The following is a 26480-nucleotide window of genomic DNA, read 5'->3' as shown; positions in this document are numbered from 1 at the left end:
CAGCCTCACCTTGAGTACTGTGTGCAGTTATGGGCACCACTATATACAATGTATATTAAGATATTAGAGATCGTCCAAAAGAGGACAACAAAGATGATGAAGGGCCTTGAGAGGAAGCTGTATGAGGAGTGGCTGAGGTCACTTGGCTTGTTCAGCCTGGAGGAGACTGACAGAAGACCTCATCACAGTCTACAACTTCCTAGTGAGTGGAAGAGGAGGGGCAGACACTGATCTCTTCTCTCTGGTGACCAGTGACAGGACCTAAGAGAATGGCATGAAGCTGAGTCAGGGGAGGTTTAGGTATGATATTAGGAAAAGGTTCTTGATCCAGAAGGTGGTTGGGCACTGGAACAGGCTCCCCAGGGAAATGGTCACAGCACCAAGCCTGCCACAGTTCAAGGGGCATTTGGACAATGTTCTCAGTCACGTGGTGGGATTCTTGGGGCTGTCTTGTGCAGGGCCAGGAATTGGATTTTGATGACCCTTGCAGGTGTCTTTCAACTAAGGATATTCTATGATTCTATGAAGTTTATTTACATTAACTTGCTAACCAGGGGGTCCCCAAAGCAACCCCCAAGTAGAGGTAGATGCAGGCACCGTTAAATTCAGTCCATGCCACAGGATTGCTGGCTGCTGTTCACACAGGCTTATCAAGAGTTATTCCTAGCTGCAAGGTTACTTGATCGATTTACAATCCTTCTCAAAAGTTTTCTGCTTTTCAGCCCATTCCTCCCAGCATTCCACCCCCTCACTCAAGAGACTTCTGCTGATGGGGCTGGAAATGTGGGATAGGGAGTTTACAGAGGCATTATTCACTGGGTTAACTGTCTGGATGGCTGGTCCTGGGGAGTGGTGGTGAACAACATCCAGTTGGCATCCGATCACTAGTGGAGGTCCCTAGGGCTCAGGACTGGGGCCAGATCTGTTTAATATCTTTATCAATGATTTAGATGAGGGGATCAAGTGTACCCTCAGTAAGTTCACAGGCAACACTAAGTTGGGTGGGATTGTTGATCTGCTGGAGGGTAGGAAAGGTCTGCAGAGATATCTGGACAGGCTGGATCAATGGGCTGAGGCCAATTGTATGAGATTCAACAAGGCCAAGGGTTGGGTCCTGCACTTGGGTCACAACAACCCCATGCAGTGTTACAGGCTGGGGGAAGAGTGGCTGGAAAGCTGTCCAGCAGAAAAGGACCTGTGGGTGCGGGTTGAAAGCCAGCTGAACATGAGCCAACAGTGTGCCCAGGTGGCCAAAGAGCCAATGGCATCCTGACCTGTATCAGCAATAGTGTGGCCAGCAGGACCAGGGAAGTGATTGCCCTCTGTATATGGCACTGGTGAAACCACATCTCAAGTGCTGTGTTCACTCTTGGACCCCTCACAGCAAGAAAGAGATTGAGAGGCTGTAGTGCGTCCAGAGAAGGGCAACAGAGATGGGGAAGGGTCTTGAGAATAAATCATATGAGGAGTGGCTGGGGGAGCTGGGGCTGTTAAGCCTGAAGATAAAAAAGGCTCAGGAGAGACCTTATCATTTTCTACAACTAACTGAAAAGAAATTTTAGCGAGGTGGGAATCAGTCTCTTCTCCCAGGCAATTAGTGACAGGACAAGAGGACATGGCCTCAAGCTGGCCAGAGGAGGTTCAGGTTTGACATCAGGAAGAATTACTTCACGGAAAGGGTAGTTGAGCCTTGGAATGGGCTACCCAGGGAGATGGTAGAGTTGCCATCCCTGGAAACATTCAAGAAACAACTGGATGTGGCATTTAGTGCTATGATTTAGTTGGCATGGTGGTGTTTGGTCAAAGGTTGGACTCAATGATCTTGGTCTTTTCCAACCTTAATGATTCCATGATTTAAGTGTCCCACCCCTCTTGTCAGGAAATTAGGCCACTCAGTCAGCCAGGTACCACTGATAGGTTGTATGATTTGATGTAATAATTCCTAAGATATTGGAATATTGTCCTCCATCCCAGCTGATTCTGCAGTCTGATCGAAGCAGCACATGCCTTCAAAGTGGGAACAGCATTTATGTTGACGAGGGAGATAGTTCATCAGTAATCAGTGTTGTAAGGTTCCTCTCTGCACTGCAGTTACTCCAAAATTTACATGAACAATTGTCTTGGATATCCCATTTAAACATTTCACGAGGGCACGTGGCAGGCTCTCTCTGCTACTGTTGTGGATTTGGCGTTGGCCAAATAGCCAGTACACCTACTAGAATTATTTACTCATTTCCTGCTGTGAAATAGGATTAGGAGCAAGGCAAAATAGGCTCAAACTTAAAAGGGTACAAAGAAAAACTTTATTACTAGAAAATATAAGAAGAAAAAATAAAACTCAGAATAAAACTTTCAGAACACTTCTCCCCCCACAACTTCCTTTCTTTCATACAAACCACATACAGAAACAAATCAGTCAGTTTGCAATCTCTAAAATAGTGTTTCACCAATTTACTTAGCAGAGGAGTTTCTTCAATCTATGGAGTTTTCTCCACAAGAAACAGTTTTCTCATGGCCTCGATGTCACAGTGAATCAGCGGCCAGGGAGAATGGAAATCTGATCACTGTGTAAAAATCCCCTCCTCGACTAACAGTCTTCCCACAACCATCATTGAGGACCATGTCAACTTATGGGGCACACTTTTAAGGATTATAACAGTTCAAACAAAAGCTCTCTTCATCTTAGAAAACAGAGGTCTTTCTTCTTATTCTTCTTCTTTTTCTATTTTTTTTCCTTCTTCTTCTTTCATCTCCTTTTTTATCCTTTCTTCTTCTTTCTTCCTTTTTTTTTATTTCTTCTTTCTTCTCCCTTCTTTCTTCTTTCTTCTTTCTTCTTTCATCTTTTTTCCTCCTTTCTTCTTATTTCTTTTTCTTCTTTCTTTTTCTTCTTTCTTCCTTCTTTTTCTTCTTTCTTCTTCCTTTTTTCTTCTTCCTTCTCCTTTCTTCTCCCTTTTTCCTTCTTCTTCCTTCTTCTTCTTTCTTCTTCTTTCTTCTTCTTTCTTCTTCGAGTTTCTTTCTCGTTATACCTTGGGTTAAATATTCACAAAAATATGCCAAAAATCCATCAAACTTTGGCCAAGACAGTTTCTTTGCGATGGGGGAGAGCACCTCTGGACTCATGTCATTGCCTCACCCCTCTGCACTTAGAAACTAACCACACTTTGTCAAAGTATCACCTTTTGCACCAGCAATTCTAAAGCCTCACAAACAACTAACTATATTTTCTCACAGTTCCACAATTCTGCTGCTTACACACACAGTCAAAATACACACACACACACCTTAGCTCACACAATTCAAGTGTAATGCCAGTGCTCTAAATTCCTCCGCCCTCCCAAGCGTAAATATCCCTTCTACTACTCAGGTGTAAGTCTCAAAATTCTTTCACAACCTACACATACAAAACTTTTGCCAACACACTCTTAAAAGCACACAAACCGAAACACATACAGCGCGCCACTAGCCCACAGTTCAAGCAAACAAAGCTCACAAAAACAAGCTGCAAGCTCAAACACACACACACATCCAGTGTGCACAGACTGTGATCAAGACCACAAATGGAGTCACCACACACTGATGCCCGCAAGCTTGGTGACCCAAGCTGAAAATCACCACCACGCCGCCTTTAAACCACAAATAAAACTGGAGCCACCACTGCTCCAGTACTACAACAATACTGGCAATGATGTTATTGCTTCTGCCCGAGCTCCGCCGACTCGCTGCCGCACAAGCTCTACTCCTGATGGCCACGACCGGCCCGCCGCTAGTCCCCCACTATGGGACAAGAGGTCCTGGTGCTGTTACCAGCCTCACCTGGAACACAAACCACTACCAAATTCCACGGAAGCTTACAAGCAAATCCACTTTAGGCTTTTTTCACTGCGCACTTGATATCTCGCAGCGTCTTACCAGTTTGCCACTCTTAATGGTACCTATCTTTAATTTTTAAACATACCTTTTTTTGCCTGTATCTCCGTCAGTTCTAGTTCTGCTCCCTGGGGTGCCAGTGAGGAAAAGGAGCCCTCTTCCTAGGAAGATCCCAGGTGGGTGCCCTAGAGGGGTCCCGAACCCCACTGGCCCCTCAGCTAGAGAGAACAGGGTCCCACCAGAGTCGCCAACTGATTTACCAAAATATGAGTATTGGTCTAATACCGATACTCAACTGTGACGGACAAAAGACTCTCTAACAGTTTAAAGTTAGAAAGTGTATGTTTATTCAGCGCTGGGCAGCAGCGTGAGGTAATTCTCTAATACACACTGCAAAATCACAGGTGATCACAGTCTATTTATTGGCAAAGGATTCAAACAAATACATATTCATAATAACAGCCACTCCCATTCCTCGCTTCCTATGATAATTAGCTTGAATAGCTATTAAGCATGCATGATTGACTTCTTAATTTAAGTCTGGGGTCATTTTTGTGGGGAGGGGTCTTAAAAGGAGGAAGTAAGGTGAGTCTTCCTCACCCTGAACTCTTGACCTTTTCTATCAATGACAATACAAATGATTTCTGGGGATAGTCCAATTTTCCAAAGAATGGGTTTCTGGTTGCATTGTCTATGTTTCTTTGGGTCTGCTCACTAGTTTTGTCTTTTCCCATTGTAAGCACAGCTGAGCAAACATGAAATGACAGACAATCAATTATTTAAGTTTCAGATAACTACCTGAAGCCCGGTTTTCTTTCTAACTTCTGACTTTTAATTATTTCCAGGCAGATCTATCTATCCATTTGCTTTTTTATTAATTCTAGTAAATAAGTAACTTTTAACTAAAATCCTAATTTTTCTAAAATTAGTGTTTCACCTGGCATCTTATATAAAGCATTCAAGTTAGCTCAGGCTAAAATTTAGCCAAATGCTCTACCTGTGTCAGTCCTGGTGGGTTAGAATATATTACTTCTCACAGGGACTGTGGTTATCTGACTCCAGAGAGAGGAGAAACAAAAGTAAAAACCTAATTATTGCTTCCAAAAATACTGAATTCTTTCTATACATCAACTCGTGAACATACTGTAAGACATAAAATTTTGTTCTCTGGATGAGAACAGAGAGACCCTTTTCTATTCTAGTGTCTGCAAAATCATCCTGGAAAGCTTTTCTGGATTGTCAAGTGTTTTATCAGACTATGGTCTTCATTCAGATCTAGTAGCTGTGACTGTCACAATGAATGCATATGCATGTAGGGGACTTGTACAAAATTGCTGGTAGAAAACTTGGGCCAACAGTATATAGCTCAACATATTCACATAAGTACAAATGATGATTGTTAGTTATGCCATAGCTTATTAAGTTTGCAGTTGATTCTGGTAGTTGTTCCAAATTGCTATCTGACTTTATTTAATTGCACACAAACAAATGTGGTTTTGCTTTAAATTGGTATAAATATTTCAAATCTAGATGGGCAATTTTAAACAAATAAGATGAAGAACATTAAAGCAGTGAAATGGGAAAGAAAGCAGAACACAAAGTTAATATACTTAATTTTTATAGGTACATTGGTAACTGATTTGATAAAATGGTTGTAGTTTCTTGAGTTTTTTTTTGGTCGTGGTTGTTTTTTCTTTTTTTTTTTTTTTTTTTTTTTTTTTTTTTGGTTTTTTTAAATGAATTGTAACTTAACCAGGTGGTATTACTTATTTTTATACTGCAGCTACTGTAGAAATGTGTGTGCACCTAATGTTTTGGTAAACAAAGTCTAGTAGCCAGATGGCAATAATATTTAAAAAGTTTAGTGATATGATTTTGGAAGCATCTGACTGTAATATGCTGTACTTGGCCTTGGTGCTTTAAATTTAGTACACAGTAGAAGACACTGTGTTATCACTGCAGTGGCTTCAAAGATCAAATAGACTATTATGTAGAATATACATAATGCTTATTAAAATTTCAGTTGATTCTTTCTGATAGATGATCCAAATTGCTGTCAGACTGTATTTAGTTATATATAACCAGATGTGCTCCTGCTCTAAATCAGGATAATGATTTCAAATCTAGTTATGCATATTTTAAACAGCTGTTAAATACTATACTTCAAATAATTTCTGATTTCAGGAAGGCTTAATTTTGCTAATGGGTCCTTTTCTCACCCTTATTCCATTCTATCCTTCAACTTGAAAGGTTAAAAGTTGGTACATTTTGCTAGCTGCTGTATGAATGAAGAACTGCTTTTGAACGAAGAAGGAAAATATGGTCTTTGCAGGGTACAGATGCCCAGTGTAAGAAACAAGGCTCACTCTTTAAAATTTTTAAAAGTTTAATAAAGGATAAAAGGGTAGGTACACAGTGCTGGGGTTCTTGGCAAGTCAGTTAGCTATAGCAACTTTCCTTATATACTTTTTCATTGCACTGATCAAATTCATATTCATGAAGATTTTACATATTCAAACATTCCTTTGAGTCCTTTTACGTGTTCCGGGAATTCTTTAGCTTTGTTTGACCCCTGACCCAACTCCTGATTTGTGGTGCAATAGTGTAGATTTGATTTTTGGGAGTCCTGTATTGTTGTAACCTGGATAGCTTTTAAGATGGTTAAAGGTAAAACAGGAAGGGCCTTTGTATGGGTTCCACAGAGATGTTTATTTCAGCCACTCACGTGGATAGTCCAGGGTCAGAGGCAAAAACAAAAGCAAACTTGTGGTGAGAGTCCAGGTTTAAGTACATGGGACGAGTGGGTCGGGGGGAGCATCAGAGACCAATTACCAGGGGACATGGGGGTGGCACAAAGGTGGTGTTAGGGCATGGGAGCCAACGGGGAAACAGGGTGGGAGTGGCCGAAAGACTGAGGGACAGGGACTGGGCATGGGGCCGACCAAGGGAACAAAACAGGGGTACATTGGCATTACAGAACAGGGTTTGCTATAAGAGAAGCTTCTTGTGTCTCCCTAACTAGGGAATGCCTTTTAGGGCCTCCACAACTCTCTTTATTAGTTAAGAAAGCTTTTCTCAAGGATTCTAAAATTAAATGTTTGAGGCAACTGAATGAACACAAAATGACAAAAACAATCAAAAGCACTTATAAGACAATTTTAAAAGTTCAAGCCATCCTCTGAGTCTCAAATGTCTGAACAGATTTTTTGAAGTGTCTAAGAGCTTGTAGAAGGGAGGTGAGGTTTTTTTTTGGCATGGCTTATCAGGAAACTGAGTCAGGAAAGGGATTCTTCAGCAAGGACTGGTACTCTGCTGCCTGTTAGCAGTATGGTCGGCTGTGATTGAGTTTGTACAAGGTAGAGTGGGAGTGGTGTGCCTGTTGGAACTTCAAATACAGATGGTTAATTTTGAAGAAAAAGATTGTTACCTTAGGGGACTTTCCTTTCTTCCCCCTCCCCCATTTCATCCCCCCTCTTGTATTAATAAAGAACTTTGGAAAATGGATTGGTAGCTGAGTAGCAAAGGTAGGGAACCATGCATGTGAAAGGGAGATAAGAATTTGAGGGAACATAAAGAAGGGGTAATAGGATTTGGGGAAATCCCAAAAGGAGTTTGACTTATTAAGTGGGTGGGAAAAAGGGAAAGTGGGAGGGAGGCAGAGAGGCATAAGGGATTGGGGGAAGGCACCTGATGGAGTTTGACATTCATTTGGGAGGTTTTGCAAATATGGGAAGGGGCTTCTGGTTGCAGGATGGCTGGTTGGTGTTTTGTGCTGTCCCTGCTTTTAGTTTGCCGCTGAGGCTTGATGGCTGTTGGCTTTGGGCTTCACCTCTTTGGCAGTTGTGTGGGGAATCTCTAGGACGTGAGTAGTAGTTGTGGTTTGGTGCATGTTTGCTACCTTGCACTGGAACTCCGCCAGGTCCTGTAACGTTGGCTGCTCGGGGGCCTTTTTTTTCCCTGTACTATATCAAATTCCACAGTCTCTCCATTTCCTGTGCTGCAGAGATATTTCCTGGGGTTATTCTTTTTTATAGCAGTCTGATGGACAAACACATCTTCCTTGGTATCCTTCTGGATGATGAAACTGTATCTATATTTCACCTTGAACCACTTCACTGTCCCCAAAATTTTTGTGGCAATGACTCTTTTACTTTTGCCAGTGAGTTTGTGTTCGTGGCTGTGTTGTTTATGTTGGACGTGTTGGTGGTGACAAGGTTGTCGTTGGCAGCAGCACTGCTGCTGCTCTTTTGGGCAAGAGGTGGCAGACGCAGAGGGCCTGCATGTGCGGCTCCCTTTGCTCTCCCCCCCCAGCAGTGAATGTGCAGGGGCAGCGCAGCTGATGCGTGGGTGATGCAGCATGCTGGAAGCACAGCTTGCAGGGTGGTGTGGCACGCTGGCACTCACAGCGCATCTGGTGCAGGAGGTGCGGCTGCCACTGCTGCTGGTGCCGAAGCTGGTGGGGTGTAGCGGCGCGCTGCAGGTGCTGCTGAGGGCTGTGCAGAGTTTTTGAGGCCAGACTGCTGCTCCCGGCTCCTGCATTGCCATTTGGCTTGGAGTGACCCTGGCCCGGGCGGCGAATGCAAGGCGACAGCGGGTTTTCTGTGGTGGCAGCTGTTTGGCACGGCCTCAGCTGCAGAGAGTGGCGGCACTCACTGCCTGCACTGCGTCTTATGGTGCCATAGCAACCGAGGTAAACATGTCAGCTCCCTTGTATGTGGTCTCCGGTTTCGCAGAGCTCCCCAAGCTGTGCGATTGGAACGGGCTCCCAAGTGGGGTTTCTTTGCCTTTGGTTGTAAGTGACTGGTGCATCTGTAGTTTGCTGGTTGGGGGGCTGCGCCTCCAACCCCACCACCCTTACTTCTGGGACCAGGACCGTAGGAACCAGAGGGCGGGGCGTGCCTGGGGGCAGGGTCCCAAACAGGAGGGGAGGGACCATACACGGGAAGGGATGGAAGGGGAGACCCCGTGCCTGCAGCCACATGGTCTCTGCCATCTTGGGTGCACGAGGGTGGCTGCGTGGCCACGACCATGTGGTAGAAGCCATCTTGTGCAGCAGAGGTAAGGATGGGAAAACTTGGAGAAGAAAACTTTTCCTGCGACAGGGGAGGGGGTGTAGGGACACAAAGAGGGGAACACGGAGGAGAGGCTTTTAACTTGGGTTTAGCATTTCCTGAACATGCATCAGGAGTCTGAACACGAGGCAATTGTATGAAACAAACGACATATTTCAGCACTGGTAAGTCCTCCCCAATCTGTAGCTCTCTCCAAACCTCTTCCAAAAAATTAGTGCTTAGAAATGAGTCCTGTGAAGCATAAGGAAAATATTCAAATAACCAGTGTGCAAAACATTTTAATTTCCCCTTTGAAAAATAATTTTTTCGACAAAGGGTCTCCTTAAGTTGGAGGTAAAGTTCTCGCTGTGGGTGGATGAGTCCTGCTTCCATTTCAACCCAAGTCTCTTCCCAACACCTGAGAGTAAAATGAGAGGAAAGTGAAGAGTCACCCAAAATTGCAAACTCACCACACTGGTGTAAAAAATACTCTCAGGGTGGTCCATCGGGTATAAAATTCAGAAGTCTCTTTGGGGGGTGGCTGGACGTTTTCAAGGAGTAGGTGTTCCTGTTTGGGTGCCATTTGTTGTACCCTATATAGTTGTTAAGATGGTTGCAGGTAAAGAAGCAGGAAGGCCCTTTGTATGGGTTCCACAGAGATGTTTATTTCAGCCACGCACATGGATAGTTCAGGGTCAAAGGCAAAGGCAAACTTGTGGTGAGGGTCCAGGCTCAAGTACATGGGTCTTTGGGGTGGGGGTAGCATCAGAGACCAATTACCAGGAGACAAGAGGGTGGCACAAAGGTGGGATTAGGGCATGGGAGCCTGTGAGGTTAGACCTCTGGTGCTCTTAGGCACCAACTTAGTCGGGTTATTTTCTTAAATGAGCAAAGCAGCTAATAGTTGCTATAAAGCTTATTTATTGCAAAGGTGCATCAGTCTCAGTAGCAAAGTCACAGACATTCAAGTCCATGCTAAGTTTTGGTATAGAGTCCCAAACAGAAGCAGAAGCTGCTCCTGTCAAGGTCCCAGGAAGTTGATGTTGCTGCGACAGCTCCTATCTTCTTCTTGGGTGTTGATGATGGAGGTGAGAGAGCAAAGCAAAGCAATGGCAAATGGCAGTGGCAAAAAGCAATGGCAAAAAGCACCAGCTCTCCCCAATGCATGCTCTTATATAGAATCTTCCCAACAAGCTAAGACACAAACTCGGATCATCACTCCTTAACCTATTAGAATTCTAGTTTCTTAACACGCTACATTATGTATAAACTATGCATACGGTCTATCTTGTTCTATCTGAAAAATGTAAGCAATATTCTTACTATAGCTCTATTATGTCTGAAACTGCATTCCTGTAGCCTCCACTGAAAACACTAGTATGTTTTTCAACCTTCACTAGAACTCGCACTGCTACTCTGGCATTTGAAACCTTTCACTTAGTAAAAGCACTAGAGCTCATACTAAAACTTACTTACTGACTCACTTACTTATCCTAAATCTTAAACTTACACCTCTAGTTTATGTGTGAGTGGCTTAATATACTTCAATCCATCCAAAGGTTTAATTAAATCCCTGCATTCTGATTTCTCTCTGAAGAATTCAGAGACTCCTGGCTCACTGACTCCAGCAGGAGCCAATGGAGAAACAGGGTGAGAGTGACTGAAAGACTGAGGGACAGGGACTGGGCACAGGTCTGACCAAGGGAACAAAACAGGGCTACATTGGCATTACAGAACAGGGTTTGCTATGAGAGAAGCCACTTGTGTCTCCCTAAATAGGGAATGCTTTTTAGGGTCTCCACAGTGTATGTAATATCTTCACAATATATATGCTATTTCCTCACAACCTGTATCCCAGTTCCTCACAATGACAAATGGGGAATTATTGATAGCCACAGGATCAGTGACAGAAGTCCTTTTCACATCCTTTCTTTCGATGTTATCCGTGTGATTCCTTCAATGTTATCTAATAATACAGACAGTTTTAGCTATTTCTACTAACTTGTCTAAATTATTCTCACTATCATGAGTTAGTTACAAAGCATTCTGCAAAAGTTAACATTACATCGTCTCTATTTTAATATTTTGCAAAAGCCTAAACTAAAATATATGTTTATCACACTAATACATATATGTTACACATGGCCAAGGCATTGGCCACAAAAGCTGACAAATTATATCAAAAACAGTTAAAAAGTGATTACAAACTGTACTATATTAAAATTGTGTCGATTAATAATTTGCAAAAGCTAATACATAATAGTGAAAGTCAACAACTACACTGTCATTTATAACACCCAGCATACTCTGATGTTGTTTGTATATTTTTAATCTCTTGAGTAATTCTTTTCCATGGTGCATTAAAATAGTCAACCCTGTGCAATTCATAATAAAGGAAGAAATACATATTCTCACCTCAGCGATGATGATTTTTATGAATTGTGAGTATAAATAATACTCCATAGTGCTGCAAGCCCTAGCAAACTGCCTCTGGTGTTTTGGAAGCTTTATCTCCACCTTCTGAGGTGTAGTGGTGGTGTGGGTCAGTGTTGGGGTGAGTGGGGCTTTTGGAATCCTGAGGAAAACAAAGCAAAACAAACTTCATGAGATGGTTGGAGGCATAGGTACTTGGTGAGATCGCAGTCACTTTTTCTCTTCATTACCCTTGAAAGCAGAGGAAGCTTCCCTTCTTACTGTTTATTTAAGAAAGAGATCTCCAGGCCAGGAGCTCTGAATCCAAACAAAGTTTCTCCTTTTGATTGTCTTTTTTCTAGCTTAACAGGTAATTAGGAAAAAAAAGTTTGATAGTTTGCTTCAGTAAGTTTTACTTCTGATTTCAATATTAGGCCTAAAAAAATAATTAGAAGTACTGTTTGTTTTGAGCTGGGCAGATTGTAGAAAATCTTAAAACTAATTACTCCTTCTCTTACCATTTCATTACAGCAATAAAACCTACCAGTGTCCTCAGAAAAACTTTGTATGTTTGACTACAAAAAGGAGTTCATATAAAAATTCCCTGTCCAAATGGGCTTAACAATTAGGTTGCAGAAACAACTAGATAAAAAACAAAATCCCTAAAGCTCACGTGAAATAGAAATAATGCTTCTGTTTTTTTGTGTTCATTTATTTGAAAGGCAGACTGAAAAGATAAAGGTTACTTCTCTTAACATTCTGGACAATTTATTATTTTGTGCTTAGCTTTTTCCAGAAATCAAGTACTGTCCTCCTTCAGACAACTTTTGTTTTTCATAGTTAAGAAGGTTTGGAGTTTTTGTTGCCCTTTCATGCAAAAAACAAACATACCTTTTCAAAACAATGTGTGGACTGCAAAATCCTTACTCTTAAAAAGAAAATAAGACCTCCTTTTCTGGGCCAGTTTTATCTCTTGCAGAAATATTTTTAAAGTATATTAAATTTGTAAACCCAGAAAGTAATAGTTCTCTTTTCTACTCAATTAATTTTACATAGATAATGGAAAAAAGGATTTTTTTTTTTGGAGAACCTTGATTCTGATTCCTTATTTTGGTATTCACATTTATCATCATATGGACTACAAGGAGGTTGTGTTTGTTAAATATGCTTATGGTGGAAGAAATATAATTTTGTTGTTTCTTTCCTGGTTGTTTTTTTGGTTTTTTTTGCAAGGGTGTTGTTGTTGTTGTTCTGGATGTGTCAGGATTCATTTGAGAGAAGGCTCCACTCCCCATCATATGCTTCATAGATTTCAGCAGTTTAGATACTGCTTCCTCACTGATAGTGTCAGCATTGCCTTCTCTTGAGTTATTGATGTGTTGTTTGAATGGTTTACTACTTAAAAAAAAAGACACTGAATAATGTCCTGGTTTCAGCTGGAATAGAGTTCATTTTCTTCTCCGTAACTGGCAAAGTGCTGCGTTTTGAATTTGGTGTGAGAATAATGCTGATAACACACTGATGTTTTGGTTGGTGTTGAGCAGTGCTTACCCTGAGTCAAGGGATTTTCAGTGTCTCATGCTCTGCCAGAGAGGAGCTGCACAGAAAGCTGTGAGGGATCACAGCTGAGACAGCTGATCTAAAATGGCCAAACGGATATTCTATACTATTCAATGTCATTCCCAGTATATAAATGAAGGGGGGTGGGGGGGGGGAGGAGAGTTTGCTGGGAGGAGCCAATTGCTGCCCGGGGACAGGCTAGGCATTGGTCAGCAGGTGGTGAGCAACTGTAATGTGCATAACTTGTTTCTCTTGAGTTTTATTCCTCTCCCTCTCTACATTTCATTACTATTATCGGTATTATCATGTTTTATTTTGCTTCAGTTATGAAACCTTTCTTATATCAACTGTCATGGTTTGACGCTGGCCCATCTGGGACCCATGAGTCGCTCAGTCACCCTCCCCCGCCACAGCTGGGCAAAGGAGGTGAAAAAAATTAACAAATGTTTCATGGATGAAATAAGAACTGGGAAAAATATGTCAAGGGCAAAACAGGCTCAACTTAACTTGCAAAGGGAATTTATTACTAACAGAATCAGAGGAGGATAATGAGAAGTGAAATAAGCCCTTAAAACAACTTTTCCCCCTAGCCCTGCCTCTTCCCCACTGACAGCACAGGGAGACAGGGCATGGGGGTTTTGGTCACTTCCTCACCAAGATTTTCTTTTGCTGCTCTGGGAGAGGAATCCTTCCCCTGTGAGGCCATGGGGTGCCTCCCTCAGGAGACGGTTCTCCATGAACTTTTCCAGCATGGGTCCACTCTCACGAGCAGAAGCTATGCTGCACCTGCTGCAATGTGAATTCCCCCCATGGGCAAACAGTCCTCCCAAAACTGCTGTGGTGCAGGTCTCTTTCCACAGGGTGCAGTCCTCCAAAGACAGGCTGCTCCAACCTGGAAGCAGGGCCCCCCTCTCTCCAACAGGTCTTCCACTGGATCACAGGCTCCTCCAGGCATCCACCTGCTCCAGCATGGCACCTTCCCCACAGGCTGTGGGTGGATCTCTGCATTCCCTGTGGACCCATGGGCTGCAGGGTGACAGCCTACTGCACCGTGGTCTTTACCATGGCTTGCAGAGGAATCATGGCTCTGGTGCCTGGAGCACCTCCTCCTCCTCCACTGAACTTGGTGTCACCATGTTGTTTTCCCTCACATATTCTCAGCTCCTCCTCCTCTTTGGCTAGAAGAAAAATATTATGACTTTCTTTTGATTTTCTTCTTAAATATGCCATCACAGAGGCATTACCGACCTCTCTCATTGGCCCAGCTTTGGCCAGCAGCATGTCCATCTTCAGAGCCATCAAGAATTGGTTCTTCTGGACATGGTGGGAAGCTTCCACCAGCTTCTCACAGAAGCTGACTTTGTAGCCCCCCCCCCACTACCAAAAACCAGTCCATCCCAAACCAATACATCAACCCACGAGGTTTCCTTTTTCCTCTGGGGGGGGAAGGGGAATTGAACGAGCAACTGCATAGTACTTAGTTGCCAGTTGGGGTTAAACCATTATATATATACCCATAACAGCACAAAATTAAGATTAAAATATCCTTCTTGTTGTTTTATAGAATGTTATAATCAGGTTCAAAATGAGAAAGACTGGCAATTTTTTTGTTGTTCTGATTGCATTCAAACTGTGTGTGTAGGTGCACATGTGTAATGGTGGGAGGGAAATATGTTGTTCTTTTCTTTTGCAGTGCTTTCTTGATACAGTCTTCTCAGCATCTGCAGTCTATACTCTGATCAGGAATGCATAGCAGGCAGCAACCTATGCATTCCTCTAAACTGTCAGGCAATGCTGATGCCCTGAAAGACTGACCTGGAACAGAGACTAGACAGAGCAAAAGGAATAAAATAGATATTTACTGAAAGGATACATCTTGGGCAGTGCAAGAGCCTGACTGGGACTACACCCAAGTCAAATCCAAGATGTCTCCTGGTCACGAGACTTTTACACTTTTATAAGTTTTGGTTCATCTACATATTGGGGTCAGTTGTCCAACCACAGCCCCAGGTTATGAAGTCTCAACCCCCTGGCTTGCTCCCTTCCCTTTGCTGTTATTTATGCTTTGTGGGTACCAGTTGTTTATGATTCTCTAGCTAGGAAAGGATTGTTTTGTCTAACTACCCTGTGAATAGAACTTACTAACACATAATATGAAGTTTCAGAGTTACACACCAAGCACCAGACAATCTGAAAAATATAAAAGCTGAAACCTAAGGCATTAATGCAGTGATGCTCTGTTTTGCAAAATTCTCAGAGCAGTGTTTGGGTTGCACATCAGAGCAGAGTGCATGTGTGTTGGATCAGCAGAATTGCCCAGTCCATTGGAGTCTCTTGGTCTTTTGGAATGATAGTTGTCTACTGTGTAAATTTAAAAAAGGAGGGATAGGGAACCCTTGTCTCTGTACTCATAGCAGATAAGAGAAGACTGCATTAAGATTCTGTCTGGACAGCAAGGATATATCTGGTTTTTTGTATTTAGATCTATTTGAAGTTTGAACAAGAAAAATGTGCCAGTTGGAATTTTTCAAACATCCTAAAGCAGCCTGTCGTAGTACTTCTGTGTCGTTTTCCTAACATCAAAATGTTCTGAAACCTAATTCTAGAGCAAATGTCTGCCTGCATAATTCTGATTTTCTAGTTGACATAAAGCTTGTTTTAGCTAAGTTTATTGAAATATCCTTTGCCTTACCTTGCACTTGCCCTTCAACAGACCAGATTATCACTTGCTCCAAAGGAGGTTTAAAGCAGTGTTTCCAGAGGACATCACAGATGTAATGCAGAGTAGATTCAATACCTTTTACTTGGTCTGCTTTGGAAGTATGTAAAGTAAAAATGTGAGCTGTGAAGCATACATGCTAGTACTTACTGCCTTCTAGACTAAATGTCCAGTCATTTTGTCACTTGTAATAACCATATTAATAATATGTTTTCTGAGTTAGGTTTAGGGAGAATTGGTGACACAGTCTTAAGACTTTGACACAGGAGTACATTTTAAAGTATTTTCTGAAGGATGTGAAACATTTTACATACATTAGTCCAACATGTGATTTAAAAAAAACTTTTTTTCTCTAGTTTAAAACTCTGTTTTCTTTCCTGTGATGTCATCTGCTATTGTGAATAAAATTATTAATAACAATGTAGTAGGACTTTATTACTACTTAGTGTCCTCTAGCAGAAAGAATAAAATTTGTTATAAAGGTCACTGCTATAATGCAAGTGTTTATATTTCCAGTGGCAGGAGTAACCTGAAATAGGTTTTCCACCAGTTGTCCAGATATGATTCCGTTTCCACTTCCTTTCATAACAAAACAATGTAAAACTATAGATTGGGGTGTGAAACCCAGGAAATAAACTATGTTATTAGTTGCAGACCAGATGCTCGTGACTTTTGGTTACCTCACCTAAAATCCTGGAGTTTTTGGTCTAGAATAGTCTACAAGCTGTTCATTTGGGGTTCTGTCAAAAAGAACACTAGGGAGAAGGCCTAATAAAATGTATGATGTTTTTCAAAGAGAGTCATGCTACTTAAGAGTACATAATATCTGAACAAACAGGCAATTAAAAGCATATAATTTGGTACCGTATACAGCAACATTAAATATACATATTAGTAAGGGAGCGGATGCTGTAGTTCTGAAACTGTCATGTAAAACAGCAGTCTTTCACAGAAAGGTGCTGCCTTATGTTAGACTCCTTCATACATAATAAATAGCTCATTTCATCTCAATAGTCCATGAGAGACCAGATGGGATCAAGGAGGGGGTAGAATGTTCTAGCAACCAAAACCAGCAGGATGTGCCAAGATGTGCTTTTAATAAAGCAACATTTCAGAGCTCTTGGAGGTAAATTCATAAAAAGGGATAGTCATCTGTTACTTTGTATTCAAATTGACAAGCTATTGCTGCAAACGGACAAGCAGGCACATTTCCAAGATGAGACAATAATAGGTTTTGGTGCCTCTTCTGAAGTGGTAGATGTCTTATATTTTACTTTTTTTGCGTAACCAAAAGATGAAATAAAAGCAAGTGAAAGCATACATGGGAATTGGCATTGAAAAGGTGAGCAATCTTATGGACATGTCAACTCTCATCCTGATTCAGATTGCAGAGAAGAAGAATTTCTATGGAAATGGTTGATAATGTTTGCAGCTCCTCATATTTGTCTCACTCCTCATCAGAGGAGGAAGCCTTCTGTTCGGCTAAGTAAACAGGAAAAACTGGATTTCGGGAATAGTTATCCTTTCTATATAGTCTAATCTACCTTGGTAAATTGAATGAACCATTTAAACCCTTTCTCAACTTTTACAAATAACCAAATCATAGAGTGGTCAACCTTCTGGAAGCATGATGCTAGTTAAATGGTTCTTTTCCTTCCCATTTGTCTGAAGAGGGTATGGATGGATTTTTTTTTTGTTTTTTTAATTTTTATTGAAAAAGTGGACAATTCAGGGTATAGTACCCAGCTGCTGCTAAGTGACAGCAGGGGAGATTTGCAGAAAGGGAAGAGGATGTTGTTGCTGGGGACAAGACAAAAGACATTCTTTTTAGATACTTTAAATTTCTTTTGAACCATTTTAAATATAAAGGAAATCAATAAACCTCTATGTAAGGGCCCTGACTGAAGTATTTTAAATTTATTTTAATGAGAGCTGGGATATTGATAGTGGTAAAAGTTCAAGTCTCAATTTTTAGTTTATAGATCTTTGTTATCATAACAGAGGCTAGATTCTACAACTGAACTCTGTTCTGTTTGTACCTTTCTTATTGTTGAAACACTAATTTTAGAGAAATTAGGATTTTAGCAAAAAATTAGTTATTTGCTAGAATTACTTAAAAGCAGATAGATAGGCCTTGTTGGAAATAATTAAAAGTTAGCTAGAAGAAACTGGAATTGAGATAGTTATCTCAGATTTAAATAATTAATTGTCTGTCATTTTATGTTTGCTCAGCTGTGCTTGCAATGAGAAAAGAAGAAACTGGTAAATAGATCCAAAGAAGCACAAACAATTACAACCAGAAACTTATTCAAAGTCACGAAGGGAGGAAATTGGAGTTCTCCAAGAGATCATTTGTATTGCCATCGATAGAAAAGGTCGAGAGTTCAGGGCAAGGAAGACTCGCCTTACTTCCTCTTTTTAAGACCCCTCCCCACAAAAAAGACCCCAGACCTAATTCAGGAAGCCAACCATGCATGCTTAAAAACCATTCAAGCTAATTAACATAGTAAGTGGGGAATGGGAAGTGCTGGTGTTCTGAATATATAATCATTTAAAACTTTTGTAAATAAATAGACTCTGTGATGACTTGTGATTTCACAGTGAGTATTAGGGAGTTACCCCACACAGCTGCCTGGCGCTGAATAAACATACACTTCATAACTTTAAATTGTTGAGAGTCATTTGTCCGTCACATTTGGGTATCGGTATTAGACCAGTACTCATATTTTAATAAATCATTGTGAGACAGATAATTCAAATGCTAGCAAGTCTCTTAATTTGAGTATCTTGGTGCAATGGTTTTGAAAGCAACACCAGTGAGAGACTCCAAGTCAGAAATACAATTTAATAGGAAAAAAAAAGAGAAAAAAATCAAATACATGCAATAGTACAAAAGAAAAACCACTGACAGAGTCAGAATACAACCTGACACCCTGCTGTTAGCGTTGAGACACATAATCACAGGATGATTATATGCAGGTGCTTTTATTGAAGAGCTCTGGGAATCAGGGGCACAAACCCAAATCTGACTCCGACATGGATTCGAGATGGACATGTTTTTATACCCTTTTTGTTATATAACTATATATTAATTATTAAACCCATATTCTTCTATTGTATACATTGATCTTATCCAAGTATGTATTGTAATTTTCATCAGGACCCCCAGACATCCTTTCTCATGATTCTTGTTACGATTACATCCTTTCTCATTATTCTTATTATGATTAAACAATAATTATATTCAATTACCAGTCATTACATTTACAATCATATTATTTATCATATGATGATTACGCAGGTGCAGTTTCACATGATCTAATAGAGACAAACCCCAACATTCGTTCCCAGGGCCTAGTTCCCTTTCCCAGCCTACCAGATCCAACCTTTCTTTCCACCCCCTGAATCTATTGTATACAATTCCCATGATTTTAGAAACATTTTAACCCTACGCTATCACCGCTAGGTAGCGTGGTGGTAGCAGTCTAGTTAAATTGTGGCTGCAGTCCTCCTGGAGCGACAGATGTAGTTCAGTTGAAACTAGTGGTTCTGTAGAAGGGTGCAGTTTTCCTCTGGAATCCATTGGGAAAAAACTCCCTTGGTGTTCCAAATCTCAGTTTTTATCTTGGTAGGAAAGGCTTTGCTCCCCCCCCACCCCCACCCCCCCTCCCACCCCCGTGGAGCATGTCATAATGGGATGATGTAATTTTATCAGTCATACAGTGGGACTCAATGAGCCATTAACAGAAGATGCCTCCCTGGAGGAAGGATGGATTGTGAAAAAATAAAGATGACTGCCCCAACTGATTTTAATAGATGGCCCATTAGTAGATGTCTCCCATGGAGATAAGGATCACTGCCCCTTCTGGTCTCAACAGATGGTGATAGAATACACACTTTTGGTCACATCCTATATTGCAACCGAAGACAGTTGAACAACACTGAAACTAATTTATATGTAATCTTGCCTCTTTCTTGCTATTTAAGGGCACTGTGATAACACAACCTTGGGCAGGTGACAATGATATGATGCAATAATCTAGTATGTTTCTGAATTTCATCTTAATCTGATTTAGAAGACAATTTTTAACCATTACTAATAACATCATCAATTATGGTGAATAATTCTATTTCAATTTTTCTACCAGCAAAGGGCAAATACCCTTTCTATCTTTACATGTGAGTTCACATAAACTCCTGATCCTCTGGGTGAGTGTAGAGAGAGTGAAGTCCATCCTACTATAAGTGAGGACCAGCTTCGGGGCCACTTGATGAAGCTGAATAGGCACAAGACTATGAGCCCTGATGACATTGTCACGACCCACTCAGTAGGGGCATGGTGTTTGTTATAAATTCTCATCTGGCTGAACAAAGGACATTAGTCCACGTGTCAGGGAACTCCCATGCTTTTATTGTATAGTTGCCTTAACTCCAGCAACCAGCCCACTATGTAGACTCAAAAGTATTGATTAACAAGCTCTATTGTCCAGGTGGAGGCTGGTGACGAGTAATGTCTCTCAGGGCTCTTGCTTGGGATTGGTGGTCTTTAATATCTTGACATATCTTTAATATCTTATGCTCTTTATATCAATGACATAGACAGTGATACCAAGTGTACCCTCAGCAAGTTTGCAGATGACACAAAGTTGAGCAGGGCAGTTGACAGAACAGGACAAGATGCTATCCAGGTGGACATGGAAAAGCTCAAGAAGTGGATCCACGAGAACCTCATGAAGTTCAACGATGCCAAGTGTGAGGTCCTGCAGCTGGGTCAGGGCAATCCCGGATATAAGTACATACTGGGAGAAAAACTCATTGAGAGTGGCCTTGTGGAGAACTTAGGAATTCTGGTGGATGAAAAGCTGAACATGAGCCAACAGTGTGCACTTGCAGCACATAAGGCCAACTGCATCCTGGGCTGCATCAAGAGATGCAGCCAGCAGGTCAAGGGAGGTGATTCTTCCCCTTTCCCCTCATGAGACCGCACCTGGAGTACTGCATCTAGCCCTGTAGTCTTCAGCACAAGAAAGATGTGGACATGTTAGAGCAGGTCCAGAGAGGGCCATGAAAATGCTCCAAGGGCTGGAGCACATCTCCTATGAAGACAGACTGAGAAAACTGGAGTTGTTCATCCTAAGAAGAAGGCTTCAGGGAGACCTCACTGCAGCCTTCCAGTACTTAAAGGGGGCTTATAAAAAAGAGGGAGGGACTTTTTTATACAGGCGGATAGTAACAGGACAAGGGGGAATGGCTTCAAACTGAAAGTAGGTTTAGATTAGATGTCAGGAAGAAGTTCTTTACTGTGAGCGTGGTGAGGCACTGGCACAGGTTGTCTAGAGAAGTTGTGGATGCCCCATCCCTGGAAATGTTCATGGCCAGGTTGGATGGGGCTTTGAGCAACCAGGTCTCTTGAAATGAGATGATCTTTAAGGTCCCTTCAAACCCAAGACATTCTATGATTTGCTAGGTTATGATAAAAGTCAAAAAAGCATAGAAAGGTAACTTTTCCTTATCATAAAAAGTAGACCTGTAGACATGAGACCTGCATCAAAAAGATTTACTGCCACTACACTAATAACATATAATTTGAGTAAAATCAACAAACAACCTTGAAACATAAAATTAGTCAGCAATTTACTTAGTCAGGGGTTTGATTTCATGTTAATCAGCAATCCTAACCCCTGAGTATTTTAGTAGGCAACCAAAGCTAACATAATGAAGCATTAAGCACGCTTCCACAATTACAACACCTACCAGCTTATCACAAATACTAATGTTTATAGTGAAGATAGTTATGGGCTTCAGCTTCTGATAACCTTAAGTGGCAAGAGAATGCAGAGATCTGGAAGAGAATTACTTCATTGCATTTAAGCAACATATTTGGCTCACTGACAGCTAGAGAGACTAGCTAATCCCTGAGGCTTTTGTCTTCCATCCTCTTGAATTTTTCTTTATCCGCCTGCAGTGCACTGCAAAAATGAAATAAATGGTTGTGGTTTTGTAACTGTTTCCTTTTCCTCTGTCAAAGGATAGTTGTGTTTGTAGACTTGAAAATGAAAATTAAGTTATATGTTACTAGAAGTACTGCCTTGTTTTTTTTTGGGGGGGGGGGGAGGGGTCCTCGGTTGTCCTGGTTTGGGACAAAATTAGGGGAAAAACTCTCCCAAAGGAGCCCCCAGAAAACAAACCCCCAGAACTCCTCCCCCTCCCACTACCGGGTTCAGGAAAGAACTTCCTCCGAGGGAAAAGTGGAAAAAACTTGTTTATTTTATCAAACACACAAAAAAGAAACACTCCCCAACACCAGAAAAAAACAGGCATGGATGGCAAAGGAATTTGTCACCCGTCTGAGTAGGTGTAAGTCTCAGAGCGGCTCCGATGTCGGGGAGGGCAGAAACATGTATGTCTTGCCACGACCAAGTCCAGGACTTTCTTGATGTTTCAGATCGGGTGGAGTCCAACTCGGGTTCGGGTGATATTTCCTAGCTAATAAGAAAAAAAAAAAAAAAAAAAAAAAAAAAAAAAAAAAAAAAAAAAAAAAAGCAAAAACCAGCAAAAGGTGGGAAGGGGGGCGGGGGAAGCAGCCAAGCGAGCAGCAAACAGCTACCAAGCCAAGACAAAGCAGAGAAAGCCAGCGGGGGGGGGGGGGGGGGGGCCAGCAGGGAGGAGCACAGCAGCCCCCACTCAGCGGCGGCGGCCGATGGGGAAGGGCGCTGGCAAGTTACTAGCCAAAACAAACCTAAGCATGGACAGCATATGATTTGGGGATAACATCAACCCAGGACATCGGTCTAATAGCTTAGATACTGCAAAACCTGATCTTGGAGGCCAAACCCCACAGCATGTTGAATTCCAAAAACTTGCTTAATAAATCTAAATGACAAATTAAATTATGTTTAGTTATATAATTTTTCCTCCTTCCTTAGATTGCATTTGCTGACTTGATTGTTCAGTTCTGGTTTTTTACTGTTTCCCCCTGCCTTTACAAAGTTTCAGCTGTCTCAGTCTGTGTTATCTGGGAAATGTTTATGTTCTGTGTGTGAGACAATAAAGACAGAAAAGTCTCATATTGCATTTTAATGTTAAACTCCACATGTTCATAGAGGTTTGGATAAGGTGAAAAGCGAGGTTCAGTTTCCTGGTAGATTTTAAAAAGTTTAATAAAAGACAATAAAGCAAACGTTTATAATGGCCTGGTGCTTGGCATTCAGCCAAGAGCGCACACTAACTCAGAAAACACTTCATTAAATGCATCAACCTATTGCATATTCATAGACCTTCATGCATTATTCAAAATCACTCTATTTTTCCAAGTCAGACTCTAGTGTTCCACCCCTAACTCAGGCTTACCACCTTTGAGCCTACTTCTAGACAGCCCAGCTGCATCCCTTACCCCCTTCAAACCTAGTTTAAACCCCTCTCAACAAGATCCGCCAGTTCATGAGCTAAAAACTTTTTGCCCTTAACTGAGAGATGGAGCCCTTCTGGTTCCAGCAGGGCAGGTGCCATAAAAGTTGCCCCATGATCAAAAAAACCGAAATTTCGCCAATGACACCAACCCTTGAGCCACTTGTTAATGATGTGAGTTCTGCTATTCCTGTGTGACTCACAAGTGCAAGAAACTCTCCTGCTCAGCATTCTTATAAGCAGCCACTCAAGAGGAAGGAAGCCCCATCCCATTCTTGCCTGACTTACAAGTGTCTTTCTTCTGCTGGGTGTCCCAGACTTGGATGCAGTACTTCAGGTGAGGTATCACAAGGACAGAGTAGAGGGGGAGAATTGGTGTCTGAGAGGTTAAATTTTAACAGCCCTTCTATGGCTTCAAAGCTGAAATTTCCTGAATCGTTTAGTCATACTGTTGTGGTTTAACCTCAGCCAGCCACCAAGCCCCACACAGCTGCTCACTCACTCCCTCATCAGCAAGACTGGGGAGAGAATTTTAAGAGTAAAAAGCTATAAAACTTATGGGTTGAGATAAAGACAGTTTAACAGGTAAAGCAAAAGCTGCACAAGCAAAGCAGAAAGGCCAGAACTCAGGTCCAGAGTGAGCGGTGGGGTCCTGGGGTCTCAGTCTCTGATGATGATCGTGAGGCAGATCAGAGAAACTTCGGACCGACTCTTACACCACTCCGTGACTCACGATCATGGGCAGGAGCACTTCCTTCCTGGTGTTGTTGTGAAGTCTTAAGGACTCGTCAGAGTTGGTAGCATATCCCAGAAAACAGAGACAGAAATTTGGACAGAATAGAAAAGTAGGAAAAAGATAAGGGAAATGAAAAGGGACAAAGAAAACAAAACAAGTAATCAATTTTCAATTAAAATATACATTCAATTTCTGATTACCAAAAGATAAAATAAACAATTTAATCAATGTTAATCAATTTTAAGTTTCAATTTCTGATTAAAAAAGATAATCAATTTTTTAGTCAAAATATAGCACAATTAAAAATAGAGAAATTTAATCAATATTCAAAATGTGACACAACTAAAATAAGGAAAATTTAAAACAAAGCACTGTTTTATCTTATTTTAAATCATACATTTCACCTATAAGGTCAATAACCTTAGGGATGTCAACAGTGACCTATTTGTGTAATGTAGAGGATTGCTGATCTGTAGAAGGTGATGAGAGGTAAAAAATCGTATCCTGCTATTTTAGTAAAGTTACAGCTACGAAAACGCTATCACAAGCAGTTCTTAAGCATGCACACCCATTGCCCATATAAGCAAATATCTTGAGCTCTGATTGCATTACTTTCACAGATAAACCCTTGTTGTACCCAGACAGTGCAAGTTTTCAAATTAATTGTTTGTTACTTCTCACGAATTTGATGGGCCCATTCTCTGTGCTTGAAAGGATAGAGAATATCTCCATCATGATTCAGCCCTAATGCAATGATAGGGAATATTGAATGTACTGAAGCATTACATATGGTCAGTGCAAAGGCTGTAGCTGTGTTTGTGCTGGGATCGTAGGTAAAATTTACCAAGTTCCACCAGGTTTGGAATTCTCTTTCAAAATCAGTGGCATTATCCCAAATTATTCTCTGAATTTCAGTAGGAGAAGCCCCTTCCTTGTCTTCTCTTATAATTGAGGCTGCAACTGACTGCATTCACAACTGAGCCTGGATACAGCTGAGAGCTGAAGAAATGTTAGCCAATTTATTCATTAATACTTCTAAATCAATGCTATTAAAAATTCCCAATCTTGTTCCCACAACAGTGGTTATGTCTCTTGTCATTATATTCTTAAAAGGATCTCGCTTTTGCAACCAGGTTGTCCACCCCTCAAAAGAGGTTTGCAGAAAAGGCGAACAAGCTGGCTGAACTTCTGAGACATTGTTTTGCATAAAAGACCATGCTGAATTAAACAATATTTGTTTTTGGACAGTTTTCTTAATTACATAGGGTCCAATTTCAAAAATTTTTCAGGCTCACTATAACCGGTGGTTGGGTAGTAGGTGTTACAACATTAACATCAAGTTCCCCTCAATATTTTGTATTGTTTTTACCATACATGATTTCATGGGAAAAATTGTACAGCAGTTCAATTTTGATTTTGAATCTCACAAAATAGAACACAACCAAGAGGTCCTATGCTATAACTGCATACAGGTTCAATGAGGGATTCAGCAGTTGAACTTCCCATCCTGCGGCGTTCTTCTGTGAAAAGTAAACACAACGGAATCTGCCACAAAGAGGCAGGAGGTTAAAATGATGGAACTATCCAGCGTGTAACAGACTGGAATTCTGTTAACTACCCAATCATTTTGTTGCCAAAAAGGAAGCCACTCTGTACATCCTTTAAATACAGCATAGGAATCAGTGTAAATGCAAATGGGAGAGGTATTCTACATCTCACGTTGGAAAACACTCCAAACAGCTATCAGCTCACCAACCTGAGCACTGCCTTCTCCTTCAGTAATAATTCGTTCACCGGAAGAAGTGTGGACAGCAACTGCCCTGTATTTCCACAACTTACCTTCTCTTTTAGCAGAAGCATCAGTGAACCAAGAATTTTTTGATTGTTCGGGGAAAAAGGAGGGGTGACTTTAATTAACGAGGCAGGTTTGTCTTGGTTGCTAGCCAAGCTCTCAGTCTCTTGTATTGCCAGATTTTTTACAGTTCCTTCTGTTACTGAGAAGATGTTATAGTAATGCTCTATCTGGGCATACCACTTCCTAACTGTAGCTGTCTGGGCCACCTCGTCAGGAGGAGGGGTCCCAGTAGTGACCATTTTAATAACTTTGAAAGGACCTCGCAATACAATAGATTGTTGTCATGCAATTTTCTCGACTTCTATGAGAGCCAAGCTAACAACAAAGAGCCCCTTTTCCCAGGCAATGTATCTTTTTTCAGTGTCTTTAAAACCACGGGAATAAATACCAACAGGTCTAGTAGGACCTTCTGGGCCCCGTTGCCATATGTGTACATGTGTACTGACAACTCCGAGATGGCAAATCCCCATTCTACCTGGAAAGGATCTGTGGGGTGAATAGGACCCAGGGCCTGATGAATTGTAGCTTCAAATATCAACAGTAGCAGTGCTTATTCCTCTGAAGGAGTCCAATCCCATTTTACCCCTTTTCTTAGCAAATCATAAAGAACTCTGGCAATTATAGAAAAATCTGCAATGTGTTTTCTCCAGAACACTAATAGTCCTAGAGCTTGTTGGAGATCTTTCCTGGATTTAGGCATTTTAATCTGATCTAAAGAGGTTAGGGTATCAGGTGGAATGCATGTCATACCTCCCTTCCACCAAATTCCCAAAAACTTCACTTCATGAGAGGGCTTCTGAATTTTTTCTGAAGGGATTTGTAAATCAAGGCTTTCTAAATGGGAGATCATTTCCTGTTGGGTGTCCCACTACT

The 26480-nt window shown here is 41.3% G+C and overlaps 1 protein-coding gene and 1 long non-coding RNA gene across 2 annotated transcripts in view; one reads left to right on the top strand and one right to left on the bottom strand.

The window, feature by feature from the left end:
• LOC306814074 (zinc finger SWIM domain-containing protein 6-like) overlaps positions 1-26480 on the top strand; it is a 254808-nt gene that overhangs the window by 64876 nt on the left and 163452 nt on the right. The gene's annotated exons all lie outside the window — the stretch shown is intronic.
• The window catches only part of LOC306814083, a 432110-nt gene continuing 409820 nt past the window's right edge, over positions 4191-26480 (bottom strand). Inside the window, exon 2 of the long non-coding RNA XR_013777085.1 lies at positions 4191-4475. This is a non-coding gene — a long non-coding RNA (uncharacterized lncRNA). The remainder of the gene's footprint in view (positions 4476-26480) is intronic.

Source organism: Erithacus rubecula, assembly GCF_903797595.1.
Source record: "Erithacus rubecula genome assembly, contig: SUPER_W_unloc_1, whole genome shotgun sequence".
In the NCBI taxonomy this organism is placed as follows: domain Eukaryota; kingdom Metazoa; phylum Chordata; class Aves; order Passeriformes; family Muscicapidae; genus Erithacus; species Erithacus rubecula.
Note: the sequence above shows the minus strand (reverse complement) of the source record. Positions and strands in the feature narration are given on the sequence as shown.